This window comes from Bubalus bubalis, chromosome X, assembly GCF_019923935.1.
Source record: "Bubalus bubalis isolate 160015118507 breed Murrah chromosome X, NDDB_SH_1, whole genome shotgun sequence".
Taxonomy (NCBI): Eukaryota; Metazoa; Chordata; class Mammalia; order Artiodactyla; family Bovidae; genus Bubalus; species Bubalus bubalis.
Genome location: NC_059181.1, coordinates 23,946,219 through 23,961,064, shown reverse-complemented (window position 1 = coordinate 23,961,064; position 14,846 = coordinate 23,946,219). Strand labels below are relative to the sequence as shown.

General features: G+C 42.3%; 1 long non-coding RNA gene across 1 annotated transcript in view; it reads right to left on the bottom strand.

Moving 5' to 3' along the window:
* Positions 1 to 10,810, bottom strand: part of LOC123331767 — a 91,710-nt gene extending 80,900 nt beyond the window's left edge. Inside the window, exons 1-2 of the long non-coding RNA XR_006548538.1 lie at positions 10,615 to 10,810; positions 3,896 to 3,988 (exon numbers count right to left, since the gene is read on the bottom strand). This is a non-coding gene — a long non-coding RNA (uncharacterized LOC123331767). The remainder of the gene's footprint in view (positions 1 to 3,895; positions 3,989 to 10,614) is intronic.
* Positions 10,811 to 14,846: the final 4,036 nt, after the last annotated feature.

Here is a 14,846-nt window from a genome sequence, read left to right as displayed (position 1 = left end):
GATTATATGATTTTATTATAGGTTACACAACTATTTATAGATATATAGATATACAGTGACACACAGAAGAATATAAATAATGGGAGAATCTTCAAACTAAGAGAAGATTTAACCAGAAAAGTCTGCATCATATAGCTACATTCTATATTTTTAATCATTTGGGCAGGAACTGAGCTGAAGTATCACTTGGTACTGATTATAAAAAGAACACCTTACTAAGCAAATTTACAATATCAACAAGACTATAAATTAAATCTTAACTTCTTCAGATTAATTGATTCCAGAAACTTATGAGTATACACTAACACAAGGCAATTATGTATGAGCCAAGATAAAAACTGATTCTTCATTAAATTAAAACATAGAATACTGGTTTTGTCCTATGTACAGAATATATCAATATTCTCAATTATCATGATTTTGAAAATAGCAACAATTCAAACATTTCATTAATTTACACAGACACTTCTAGAAATCAGTTAAAAATAGAGGCTTCTAGCTAACATGATTTTCCTACTTTCAACTTACACTTATTATGCTTAAAATACAAAATTGTTTTGAGTGACTTTGTTTTTGCTTCTAAAGATTGGAAAACTGTGCTTCAGTCTGATATATCAGTATATCATTTCACTAGTTTCTTGCATGACACATAAACTAGCTTCAAGGAAATTCTGGAAAATAACATTCAAAAATGTTTGAGCAATGGTAACATTCATGTAATAATTACCTTCTCCCAGGGTAAAACTTTTGAACAATAAAGTTATTTGGATATCTAAAATATAGAATATTTTTAAACATCTTCAGTTCAGTTCAGTCACTCAGTTGTGTCCAACTTTGAGACCCCATGGACTGAAGCATGCCAGGCCTCCCTGTGCATCACCAACTCCTGGAGTTTACCCAAACTCATGTCCATTGAGTTGGTGATGCCATCCAACCATCTTATCCTCTGTCATCCCCTTCTCCTCCTGCCTTCAATCTTTCCCAGCATCAGGGTCTTTACCAATGAATCGGCTCTTCATATCAGGCAGCCAAAGTACTGGAGCTTCAGCGTTAGCATCAGTCCTTCCAATGAATATTCAGGACTGACTTCCTTTAGAATTAACTGGTTTGATCTCCTTACAGTCCAAGAGACTCTCAAGAGTCTTCTCCAACACCATAGTTCAAAAGCATCAATTCTTCAGTGCTCAGCTTTCTTTATAGTCCAACCTTCACATCCATACATGACTACTAGAAAAACTGTAGCCTTGACTAGACAGATCTTGTTGGCAAATAATGTCTCTGCTTTTTAATATGCGATCATGGTTGGTCGTAATTTTTCTCCCAAGGAGTAAGCATCTTTTAATTTCATGGTTGCAGTCACCATCTGCAGTGATTCTGGAGCCCCCCCCCAAAATAAAGTCTGTCACTGTTTCCCTATCTATTTGCCATGAGGTGATGGGACCAGATGCCATGATCTTAGTTTTCTGAATGTACTCTGCATATAAGTTAAATAAGCAGGGTGACAATATACAGCCTTGACGCACTCCTTTTCCTATTTGGAACAAGTCTGTTGTTCCATGTCCAGTTCTAACTGTTGCTTCCTGACCTGCATATAGGTTTCTCAAGAGGAAGGTCAGGTGGTCTGGTATACCCATCTCTTTCAGAATTTTCCACAGTTTATTGTGATCCACACAGTCAAAGGCTTTGGCATAGTCAATAAAGCAGAAATAGATGTTTTTCTGGAACTCTCTTGCTTTTTCGATGATCCAGCAGATGTTGGCAATTTGGTCTCTGGTTCCTCCGGCTTTTCTAAAACCAGCTTGAACATCTGGAAGTTCACAGTTCACGTATTGCTGAAGCCTGGCTTGGAGAATTTTGAGCATTACTTTACTAGCATGTGAGATGAGTGCAATTGTGCGGTAGTTTGAGCATTCTTTGGCATTGCCTTTCTTTGGGATTGGAATGAAAACTGACTTTTTCCAGTCCTGTGGCCACTGATGAGTTTTCCAAATTTGCTGGCATATTGAGTGCAGCACTTTCACAGCATCATCTTTCAGGATTTGAAATAGCTCAACTGGAATTCCATCACCTCCACTAGCTTTGTTCGCAATGATGCTTTCTGAGGCCCACTTGACTTCACATTCCAGGATGTCTGGCTCTAGGTGAGTGATCACACCATCGTGATTATCTGGGTCGTGAAGATCTTTTTTGTACAGTTCTTCTGTGTATTCTTGCCACCTCTTCTTAATATCTTCTGCTTCTGTTAGGTCCATACCATTTCTGTCCTTTATCGAGCCCATCTTTGCATGAAATGTTTCCTTGGTATCTCTAATTTTCTTGAAGATATCTCTAGTCTTTCCCATTCTGTTGTTTTCCTCTATTTCTTTGCATTGATCACTGAGGAAGGCTTTCTTATCTCTCCTTGCTAGTCTTTGGAACTCTGCATTCAGATGCTTGTATCTTTCCTTTTCTCCTTTGCTTTTCACTTCTCTTCTTTTCACAGCTATTTGTAAGGCCTCTCCAGACAGCCATTTTGCTTTTTTGCATTTCTTTCCATGGGAATGGTCTTGATCCCTGTCTCCTGTACAATATCACGAACCTCCATCAATAGTTCATCAGGCACTCTATCTATCAGATCTAGTCCCTTATATCTATTTCTCACTTCCACTGTATAATCATTAGGGATTTGATTTAGGTCATACCTGAATGGTCTAGTGTTTTTCCCTACTTTATTCAATTTCTGTCTGAATTTAGCAATAAGGAGTTCGTGATCTGAGCCACAGTCAGCTCCCAGTCTTGTTTTTGCTGACTGTATAGAGCTTTTCCATCTTTGGCTGCAAAGAATATAATCAATCTGATTTCAGTGTTGACCATCTGGTGATGTCCATGTATAGAGTCTTCTCTTGTGTTGTTGGAAGAGGGTGTTTGCTATGACCAGTGCGTTCTCTTGGCAAAACTCTATTAGCCTTTGCCCTGATTCATTCCGTATTCCAAGGCCAAATTTGCCTGTTACTCCAGGTGTTTCTTGACTTCCTACTTTTGCATTCCAGTCCCCTATAATGAAAAGGACATCTTTTTTGGGTGTTAGTTCTAAAAGGTCTTGTAGGTCTTCACAGAACCATTCAACTTCAGCTTCTTCAGCATTACTGGTTGGGGCATAGACTTGGATTACTGTGATATTGAATGGTTTGCCTTGGAAATGAACAGAGATCATTCTGTCATTTTTGAGATTGCATCCAAGTACTGCATTTCAGACTCTTTTGTTGACCATGATGGCTACTCCATTTCTTCTAAGGGATTCCTGCCCACAGTAGTCGATATAATGGTCATCTGAGTTAAATTCACCCATTCCAGTCCATTTTAGTTCACTGATTCCTAGAATGTCGACGTTCACTCTTGCCATCTCCTGTTCGACCACTTCCAATTTGCCTTGATTCATGGACCTAACATTGCAATATTGCTCTTTACAGCATCAGTCCTTGTTTCTATCACCAGTCACATCCACAACTGGGTATTGTTTTTGCTTTGGCTCCATCCCTTCATTCTTTCTGGAGTTATTTCTCCACTGATCTCCAGTAGCATATTGGGCACCTACCAACCTGGGGAGTTCCTCTTTCAGTATCCTATCATTTTGCCTTTTCATACTGTTCATGTGATTCTCAAGGCAAGAATACAGATGTGGTTTGCCATTCCTTTCTCCAGTGGACCACATTCTGTCAGACCTCTCCACCATGAGCTGTCTGTCTTGGGTGGCCCCACATGGCATGGCTTAGTTTCATTAAGTTTCATTCATTCATTTATACAAGGCTGTGGTCCATGTGATTAGACTGACTAGTTTTCTTTGATTATGGTTTCAGTCTGTCTGCCCTCTGATGCCCTCTCGCAACACTTACCATCTTACTTTGGTTTCTCTTACCTTGGACGTGGGGTATCTCTTCACAGCTGCTCCAGCAAAGCACAGCCACTGTTCCTTATCTTGGATGAGAGGTATCTCCAAGGTCTAAATTTACTAATAGAAAACCAAAAACAAAAAAAAATCACTCTCAGAATGACAAAGTGAACACTAAATGCAAAAAAAAAAAAAGTGAAAGAGGCTCCATGTGGATTAGTATAGACAGTAATACTAGATGAAAGTGAAGTATAAGTTTCTTATAGAGTTTAAGTCTGAATGACTGGAAATACACTGTTCGTTGACACAAATAGATAATTAACATGGAGAATCAGCATTGTGCTTTTTGATCATTTCTCCAAATTGGTCTTTCTGCTTCCTTTGAGATTCTCATTTCTGAAACCCACATTCCTACTTTCTCCAGAATAATCTTCCAAAAAGGACTTTGAACTTTTCGTATTCCTCAAAAAAATTATTAAATGGCTGCTTGAGGACAGGTTTTAGTCAAATCCACTTAAGTTAGCACTCCAGGACTTTAGTAATTTGGTATAAAAATCCTTTCTCCCTCTCCTCTTGTAATATTTCAGACCTTCTGTTCAGTCACATGAGATCACTCAGCTGGGTTTCTGCAGTGCAGTCTCCTAAGCCTAGAAGAGCCTTCCTCTTTTTTAAAAAAATCATTGCGTCTAACACAACACTGTAAATCAACTATACTCCAATCATTTTTTAAATAAATTTAAAAATGGCTATTATGGACCACCAGGGAAGTCCCCACTTCAGAGTATACATCCTAAGGAAATTAAATCAGTATCTTGGAGAGATAGCTGTACTCTTTTTAAATCAGTATCTTGGAGAGATAGCTGTACTCTTTTGTTCAGTGCAGCCAAGTCACAGTGGCCAAGACATGGAAACAACTTCAGTGTCTGTCAATAGATGAATGGCTAAAACAAATGTGATATATATATATATATATATATATATATATATATGGATGGAATATTGTTCAACTTTTAAAAAGATGGAATGCCTACCATTTACAGCAACACAGGTGATCCTGGAAGACCTCATGATAAGAGAAATAAGCCAGACACAGAAAGAAACATACAATATGATTTCATTTATATGTGAAATCTAAAAAAGTCAAATTTTAAAACAGAAAGCAAAATGGTGGTTGCCAGGGACTGTGGAGAGGGAGAAATGGAGAGCTTTATTCAATGGGTGTAACATTTTAGTTATATAAAATGAATAGGTTCTAGAGATCTGCTATATGACATCATGCCCACAGTTCACAATATCATATTGTAAGTTAAGGACAATGTGGAGGAAAACTCCAACCCTTGACAGACAAACAGTATGAATGAGAAATAAGCCTTTGCTATATAAAGTTTTGCAAAAATTGAGAGATAAAGAGACCAAAAACTTGATGGGAAGAAAATAAGCAAAAGATTATACTAAAAGGGCCCTTAAATACATGACAAGATGTTTAACTCCACTCAAACCAAAAGAAAAGTAAAATAAATCTACACTATCTCTCACCTAGCAAACTAACCAAATCAAACTAAACCAAAACTTCTCTGTAACACATTCTGTACAGGTTGTGGGGAAACACAACCCACACTCTCTCATTTCCCCAAGGTTGGGATCCTTTTAACCTTTTAGGTATCAACTCTGATATGATCTTTTGAGAGTAACTTTCCTTAATCACCCAATCCAAAAAAACTTTACTTGTTTATTTCACTTATTCATTATTTCTTTCCCTTAACCCAGAAAATTAGCTCATTGGAGGAATGGACCTTATCAGTCTTTAACTGCTGCAACTGCATAATAAATATTCAACAGTGATACAATGTATGAATGAATGAATGATAGATATGTAAAGGTAAAAAAAACTCTTTACAGAATAAAAAACATATCTAAGGTATGACAACTTTAGAATACAACATATTTATAAATTCTAAAAATATGGATTCTCTTAGAATTTTAACTGTGGTTTGATTTATCAGCTTTCCAAAGATATTAAAATGTAGCAGAAGTGAAATTCTACTCTCTGTACGTTACCTTTAACATTCCTGTTTTAACTTACAATTACTTTTTCTCACCAAGTGGTCATGATGTATTGTAATTATAAGCCTCAAGAAGCACATATCACTACGTCTCTAGAAAACATGTAGCAAGGTTATCTCTGGGTGGTGAAATTATAGATTTTTGTTTTCTGTTTTGTTTGGGATTTTTGGCATTGAGCATGAATTATTTTCTGTAATTAGAAAAAGGCAATAAATGTTATGTTTTAAAGGGGAAAAAAGAAGTATAGATCAGGAAGGAGCAAGAAGAATGATTTTTTTTATGTGAATACATTTCATCGTCAACAGTCTACCAGCCCAAGCAGCATAATTGGGAAGAAAAGACCAGGTGTTTGCCTTTCAGCTGCTCAATTCAATACAGGGAGTTGGTTTTTGTTGTTGTTTTTCATGTTTTCTCCCAAATGCTGAGCCCAGTGTTCCCAAACCTTAAAAAATATATTTATGCAGGTGAATCATGCCAACCTAAATCTGGCTGGACAAGGGCATCAAATTGCATTTAAAAATAAACTTCACTTTTGAATATATACATGGGAAAATGATGTTTTCCAAACTGGCAGAATCAAATTTGCAATTTAAGTAACTATTAAAACAGATTCCTGGGTCCCCTCACAGAATTCCAGTCAAAATCTCCAAGATCAGTCTCATTTGAAAAACCCAAAGCTAGAACTTGGGTTAAGCTTATTCCTAGTCCCCTGTCACCTCAGAAACCCTGGGAGGATTAATTTTTTCAAAAGTCTTTCTCTCTCTCTCCAAATGGAGTGTTCTGTCATCATGCCAGAGCTCCACACTTACTGTCAAATGGCATTAGCTCAGCCAATGCCAAAATGAAAACAGACATGAAATAAAGACTCTCAACTCATCTCCCTAGATACCTCATCACAGAAGTCATGAAAGTCATTTTCATGCATCTTATTTTCTCTGAATTCTTTAAAATAGTTACTTGAGTATTTGGTTACATTTCCTGTGAGCATTTGGAGCACTTTGGATTCTGTAACAAATCAATATTATTTTCTCAATAGCTCTGAGAGATTGTAAAAAATTGTGATTGGTATCCACAGAGCATTTTGCCTCAGGGTGACCATCCTCTCAAACATCTACTGACAAAGACTATGCATCCAAAGGCTTATCATTTCATCTGTCGCCAGAGCTGCTCAGGAGGAAAAAACGTTGAGCTTTGCCCATTTCTTCTTGCTACCATGATATATTCTTTCAAATCCATGTGTTTGCATGTGCCCTGAAAGAAAACTAATGAATTCTATTTTCTCCACTGACGGCAATTCGAGCTGAGCACAGACGGCAGTGATGCAATTGGTGCTTGATTCATCATGCCCACAGTTCTGCACCTGTGTCACTGCCAGCAGGAGCAAGGCAGTGTAACAAAACACTTTGCTCATCCACATCCCCAGAGATGAGTGAATGTACACACCAAGGAAAACAAACCCATAATACAAATTATTTATATTAACGATCAGTATGTACAATTTATACAAACCATTTCCTAAAATGCTGTATTTTACAATGTTTAAAGAGTATCACATAAATATCTATAGCTTGTCTGCTCATTAGAAAGAATCCATCAGGGCTGTGGAATAGCTCTTTTTGTGATCATCAACAAGGTAAGTAGTTGCTTATGGGTAGCAGCAGATGGAATATCATAGCTGCCCTGGGTGCTTCTCAGGATTTAACCAGTGACCCTGACCCCATCTGGACTTGCTAATATGGTTCATCTTCTTTTTGACAGTAATTGAGAAGGTTTTCCTCTCTGCTATTTCAAGCCCACCACATCTCAGATAGTGCAACCATGCACCTCTTCCAGCCACATCTCCAGAACAGAATCATGAGGAAGGAGTCCTCAAAAATGCTAGGTACCATTTGCTCCATATACCAGTTAGTACTGCTCACATCTCACACACCTAGTCAGCCAAGACACCCGAGTCACTCACAGAACTACTGTGCCTGCTGCATGGCCAGGTGCCCTTTCCTATACTCTATGGCCCTTCCCCTCAAGTCCAATCACAGAATTTCAGTTGGGAGATTACTTGAGAGTTCAAGTTAACCAAAAATGTATAAGAATCTGTCATTCTAGTCAGGAAACAGAAACAAAGTCTGTCTTGAAAAGGGGAAAATTCAATATAAAGAATTGTTAACTAGTAAAAGTTGGTTAACTACTAATGGGGTAAACGGAACTCAAGAATAAAGGACTAGTAAACAGAGGGAACGGGAGAAGACAATGGCACCCCACTCCAGTACTCTTGCCTGGAAAACCCATGGATGGAGGAGCCTGGTAGGCTGCAGTCCATGGGGTCCCTAAGAGTCGGATACGACTGACCGACTTCACTTTCACTTTTCCCTTTCATGCACTGGAGAAGGAAATGGCAACCCACTCCAGTGTTCTTGCCTGGAGAATCCCAGGGACGGGGGAGCCTGGTGGGCTGCTGTCTATGGGGTCACACAGAGTTGGACACGACTGAAGTGACTTAGCAGAAACAGAGGGAACAGCTAATTCCCCCAGCTAAGACTGAGGGAGATTATCCAAGGAAAGAACAGACTTGGAAGAACCCCCATTCCCAACCAAGACTGAGATTTTTATCCCACTGGAGAGGGTTTGACTATGGCCCACTCTATGGCAAAGGAGATCACTGAAATGCCACAGGCAGAGCTGGTTCACAGCCAGTAGTCCACTATGATGAGTAAGAAGCCATTCACCTTAGTGTTGGAAAAAGAACAAAGCTGGAAGATGGACTCCACCCAATTTTAAGACTTATTATAATGCTATAGTAGCTATAATGGTCATCTGAGTTAAATTCACATATTCCAGTCCATTTTAGCTCACTGATTCCTAGAATGTTGACGTTCACTCTTGCCATCTCCTGTTTGACCACTTCCAATTTGCCTTGATTCATGAACCTAACATTCCAGGTTCCTATGCAATATTGCTCTTTACAGCATCAGACCTTGCTTCTATCACCAGTCACATCCACAACTGGGTATTGTTTTTGCTTTGGCTCCATCCCTTCATTCTTTCTGGAGTTATTTCTCCACTGATCTCCAGTAACATATTCGGCACCTACTGACCTGGGGAGTTCCTCTTTCAGTATCCTATCATTTTGCCTTTTCATACTGTTCATGTGATTCTCAAGGCAAGAATACTGAAGTGGTTTGCCATTCCCTTCTCCAGTGGACCACATTCTGTCAGACCTCTCCACTATGACCCGCCCATCTTGGGTGGCCCCACACAGCATGGCTTAGTTTCTTTGAGTTAGACAAGGCTGTGGTCCATGTGATTAGACTGACTAGTTTTCTGTGATTGTGGTTTCAGTCTGTCTGCCCTCTGATGCCCTCTCGCAACACCTAGCGTCTTACTTGGGTTTCTGCTGGGAGCCAGCACGGGAGTCCCCACCCGTGACAAGGTCATGTGGGAGAGTTCTGGTGGGCAAGGCGAGCCAGAACTTGAGGGGTGCCCCTCTGGGCCTGCCTGAGCATCTACCCCAAAACCAGAGTCTGCCTGTTTTACTGCTTCATGACTTTCACCAACTCCTCTGACAGTCACGGGGGGCTATCCCTGACCACCTTTCTCTGAAGGAAATCAACTTAGAGCTCTAGCTAATTAGCCTCTTGGGCATAATAGGAGTGTTTCGATCCAAACCCCTCAGATGGCTCTCTAACTTGACTGACAGGTTTCCCCAGACTCCTACAGCTACACATACGATTGTTTACAGTCTCCAAACCACTAGAGGCACAGGAAGCTTAACATATTCAAATAGTATAGAGCCTCTTGGAGAGTTAGAAATTGTTAGAACTAGTAGAAGATTTCATTGTTGAGCCAATGCTTGCTGCCAAGTTTCCACATCCCCTGTATTGTATCCTTGGAAGTGTATTAATTAATATAGTTGGTACATAGAAAACATAAGTAGTGGCCTTGGTGCTAACAACTTTAGACCCTTAAGGTAATAAATTCTTCGCTTGTTGTAAACCCACTGCACCTCTGCCCTATAGGAATGCAACTTTATCTAACACCTTCGGAGGATGGCGCCAAACTTTAAAATAATTACTCTTAGAGAAAATAAGTCTTATGGTTGACAAACCTTTATCAGAGTCATAAAATGTTAACAGGCCTTCTGGCCAGAAGATGATGTAAATCACCTAAACCATTTGTATACAATAAGTTTGCAGAAAAGAAAGCCTGGTCTTGATAAGGATCAAAGACTGCTGACTTTGCATGATTTCACACCCCTATTATCCTCTATGCACAACTTAAGGTATATAAGCTCCCTTTAAAAATAAAGCTATGGGCCTTGCTCAACATGCTTGGTCTCCCTGTGTCGTTCTTTCTTGCTTCCTTTTCTCTCCTTTTCTTCTCTATCTTTTCAGGCCAAAATAATTGGAGCGTGGAGGTCCTCTGGGACCACTTACTTGCCTGGGCTTCTAAGACCCACTCGAGAAGGTGCCTAAGCTGGGGCACCTTCAGCGATTCGAGAGGGTGCCTGCAGCCTCCGTGGTCAGAGCTAACCTGATGTCACAGGTTATATTGATTTTCCACATAAACCAGTTATAAAGAGCCTCTAAAATCTCTCAGACTTTGCTATTCTTTTCACCAACACTGTCCTCCTGAGGGAATCAATCCCTGGATCCAACCAGGGCTGGACCCCGGTAGGTTTCTCTTACCTTGGATGTGGGGTATCTCTTCACAGCTGCTCCAGCAAAGTGCAACCGCTGCTCCCTACTTTGGACGAGGGTTATCTCCTCACCGCTGCCCCTCCTGACCTTGAAAGCGGAGTAGCTCCTCTCGGCCTTCCTGCACCCGCATAGCCACCACTCCTTGGACCTGGGGTTGCTCCTCTCGGCCAGCACCCCTGGCCTCGGGCGTGAGGGTAGCTCCTCCCAGCTGCCACGCCTGGCCTCGGGCGTGTGGTAGCTCCTCCCAGCTGCCACGCCTGGCCTCGGGCGTGTGGTAGCTCCTCCCAGCTGCCACGCCTGGCCTCGGGCGTGTGGTAGCTCCTCCCGACGACTGCCCCTGACCTCGGGGTTGCAGTAGCTGCTCCCGGCCGCAGCCCCTGACCTCGGGCATGGGTAGCTCCTCCTGGCCGCTGCCCCTGGCCTCGGGGTTGCAGGAGCTCCTCCTGGCTGCTGCCCCTGGCCTCAGGCGTGGGGTAGATCCTCCCAGCCGCGGCCCATGGCCTCGGGCGTGGAGTAGCTCGTCCAGGGCGCTGCCCCTGGCCTCAGGGTTGCAGTAGCTCTTTCTGGCCACCACCCTGGCCTCGGGTGTGGGGTAGCTCCTCCTGGCCACCGCCCCTGGCCTTGGGGTTGCAGTAGCTCTTTCCGGTCACCACCCCTGGCCTCGGAGTTAAGGTAGCTCCTCCAGGCCCCCACCCCTGGCCTCAGGGGTGTGGTAGCTCCTCCCGGCCGCCGCCCCTGACCTCGGGCTTGTGGTAACTCCTCCAGGCTGCTGCCCCTGGCCTCGGGCGTGGGGTAGCTCCTCCCGGCCGCTGCCCCTGGCCTCAGGTGTGAGGTAGCTCCTCCCAGCCACTGCCCCGGCCTCAGGTGTGAGGCAGCTCCTCCCAGCCGCTGCCCCTGGCCTCAGGTGTGAGGCAGCTCCTCCCAGCCACTGCCCCTGGCCTCAGGCGTGGGGTAGCTCCTCCCAACCGCCACCCCTGACCTCAAAGACGCTTACTCCTTGGAAGGAAAGTTATGACCAACCTAGATAGCATATTCAAAAGCAGAGACATTACTTTGCCAACAAAGTTCCGTCTAGTCAAGGCTATGGTTTTTACAGTAGCCATGTATGGATGTGAGAGTTGGACTGTGAAGAAGGCTGAGCGCCAAAGAATTGATGCTTTTGAACTGTGGTGTTGGAGAAGACTCTTGAGAGTCCCTTGGACTGCAAGGAGATCCAACCAGTCCACCCTAAAGGAGATCAGCCCTGGGATTTCTTTGGAAGGAATGATGCTAAAGCTGAAACTCCAGTACTTTGGCCACCTCATGCGAAGAGTTGACTCATTGGAAAAGACTCTGATGCTGGGAGGGATTGGGTGCAGGAGGAGAAGGGGACAACAGAGGGTGAGATGGCTGGATGGCATCACTGACTCAACTGACGTGAATTTGAGTGAACTCCGGGAGTTTGTGATGGACAGGGAGGCCTGGTGTGCTGCAATTCATGGGGTCACAAAGAGTCGGACATGACTGAGTGACTGAACTGAACTGAACTGATAATGTTATAGTAAACAAGATAATGTGGTATTGGCAAAGAATAGATAAACAGACTTAATGGGTCAGAATAGGGAGCACAGGAATAGACCTCACAAGTACAGTCAACCAATCTTTAACAAAGGAGCAAACACAATTCAATAGAAAATGGAGAAAGATGAGTCCAACAAATGGTGCTGGATCAACCGGGCATCTACATGCAGAAAAGAAAAAGTATCTAGGCACAAACCTTACATCTTTCACAAAAATTAACTCAAAATATATCATATACCTATGGGTAAAATGCAAAACTATAAAACTTTTATAAGATAATGTAGGATAAAATCCAAGTGATCTTGGGTTTGGCAATGAGTTGTTAGATACAACATCAAAAGCACAATCCATGAAAGAAAAAACTGGTAAGTTGAACTTTATTAAAATTCAAAATTTCTGCTCTGCAAAAGACACTGTTAACAGAACAAAAAGACAAGCTACAGACCAGGAGATTATTTTTGTAAAACATATATCTGATAAGGACATATATCTATAACAACATATCTAAAGTACTCTTAAAACTCAACAGTAAGAAAAACAACCCAACGTGAGCAAAATATCTAAATAAAAACCTCACCAAAGAAGATATGTAAATGGCAACTAAGCACAGGAAAGAAGGCTTGATATCATGTGTCAATAGGGAACTGAAAATTAAAACAACAATGAGGTACCACCACACCCTTATTCAGTTCAGTTCAGTTCAGTTCAGTTCAGTTGCTCAGTTGTGTCTGACTCTTCGTGACCCATGAATCGCAGCACGCCAGGCCTCCCTGTCCATAACCAACTCCCGGAGTTCACTCAGACTCACGTCCATCGAGTCAGTGATGACATCCAGCCATCTCATCCTCTGTCATCCCCTTCTCCTCCTGCCCCCAATCCCTCCCAGCATCAGTCTTTTCCAATGAGTCAACGCTTCACTTGAGGTGGCCAAAGTACTGGAGTTTCAGCTTTAGCATCATTCCTTCCAAAGAAATCCCAGGGCTGATCTCCTTCAGAATGGACTGGTTGGATCTCCTTGCAGTCCAAGGGACTCTCAAGACTCTTCTCCAACACCACAGGTCAAAAGCATCAATTCTTTGGCACTCAGCCTTCTTCACAGTCCAACTTTCACATCCATACATGACCACAGGAAAAACCATAGCCTTGACTAGACAGACCTTTGTTGGCAAAGTAATGTCTCTGCTTTTGCATAAGCTTTCTAGGTTGGTCATAACTTTCCTTCCAAGGAGTAAGCGTCTTTTAATTTCATGGCTGCAGTCACCATCTGCAGTGATTTTGGAGCCCAGAAAAATAAAGTCTGTCACTGTTTCCACTGTTTCCCCATCTATTTCCCATGAAGTGATGGGACCAGATGCCATGATCTTCATTTTCTGAATGTTGAGCTTTAAGCCAACTTTTTCACTCTCCACTTTCACTTTCATCAAGAGGCTTTTTAGTTCCTCTTCACTTTCTGCCATAAGAGTGGTGTCATCTGCATATCTGAGGTTATTGATATTTTTCCCGGCAATCTTGATTCCAGCTTGTGCTTCTTCCAGTCCAGCGTTTCTCATGATGTACTCTGCATATAAGTTAAATAAGCAGGGTAACAATATACAGCCTTGACGTACTCCTTTTCCTATCTGGAACCAGTCTGTTGTTCCATGTCCAGTTCTAACTGTTGCTTCCTGACCTGCATACAGGTTTCTCAAGAGGCAGGTCAGGTGGTCTGGGATTCCCATCTCTTTCAGAATTTTCCACAGTTTGTTGTGATCCACACAGTCAAAGGCTTTGGCACACCCTTATTAGAATGCCTAAAATCAAAAACAGTGATAACATCAAACACTGATGAACATGTAGAGCAACAGGAATTCTCATTCACTGCTGGTGGGCATGCAAAATGGTTGTTGTTTAGTCATTCAGTCGTGTCCAACTCTTTGCGACTCCATGGACTGTAGCACACAAGGCTTCCCTGTCCCCCACCGTCTCCCAGCATTTGCTCAAACTCATATCCCTTTGGAAGGCAGCTTAGCCCCACTTCCCTGGTGGCTCAGACAGTAAAGAATCTGCCTATAATGCAGAAGACCTGGGTTCAATCCTTGGGTTGGGAAGATCCCCTGGAGAAAAGCATGGTAACCCACTCTAGTATTCTTGCCTGGAGAATTCCATGGCCAGAGGAGCCTGGCAGGCTACAGCCTATGTGATTAGAAAGAGTCAGACATGATTGAGTGACTTTCACTTTGGCAGTTTCTTAAAAAGGTAAACGTTATCTTATCATACAATCTGGCAAATACACTCACTGATATTTGCCCAAGAGTTGAAAAGTTATGCCTACACAGAAAGCTGCACACAGATATTTCTAGCAACTTTACTCATCAGTCAGTTCAGTCGCTCAGTTATGTCCAACTCTGCAACTCCATGGACTGCAGCATGCCAGGCCTCCCTGTCCATCACCAACTCCCAGTGTTTACTCAAACTCATGCCCATTGAATCAGTGATGCCATCCAACCATCTCATCCTCTGTCATGCCCCTCTCTTCCCACCTTCAATCTTTCCCAGCATCAGGGTCTTTTCCAGTGAGTCAGTTCTTCACATCAGGTGGCCAAAGTATCAGAGTTTCAGCTTTAGCATCAGCCCTTCCAATGAATATTCAGGACTGATTTCCTTTAGGATGGACTGGTTGG